Consider the following 499-nt stretch of genomic DNA (forward strand, 5'->3'; position numbering starts at 1 on the left):
AATTAGCAATTTTGCCAAGTAGTTCAGTATGAAAAAACCTTTATCGGTAAAGCCATTTATAATCATAAATATACAGGGATTAGCATGAGTTGCTTCTCCAACATACTGAAAATTTAGAAATAGCAGTCAAAGAACTACTGATTCCAAACTACAAATATCGCCATCCGTTAGAGAAAAAAATGTGTAGTTTGGAATCAGTAGTTCTTTGACTGCTATATCTATCTATCTATCTATCTATCTATCTATCTATCTATCTATCTATCTATCTATCTATCTGTCTGTCTGTCTGTTTGTCGCTCTGTCCATGACTGTAGCCGGGATAATGACTGCTGGGTGTTCTCAATTATGAAAATGTTACCACCATTAGACGTCTAATTTGCGAAAATTACAAAATTATTATTAGCTGCATAATTATATTTGCATAGTGTTGCTCAAACATGTTAATTGCTTCTGGTTACGAGGATCACACACACACACACACACACACACACACACACAC

This window comes from Octopus bimaculoides, chromosome 4, assembly GCF_001194135.2.
Source record: "Octopus bimaculoides isolate UCB-OBI-ISO-001 chromosome 4, ASM119413v2, whole genome shotgun sequence".
Lineage (NCBI taxonomy): Eukaryota > Metazoa > Mollusca > Cephalopoda > Octopoda > Octopodidae > Octopus > Octopus bimaculoides.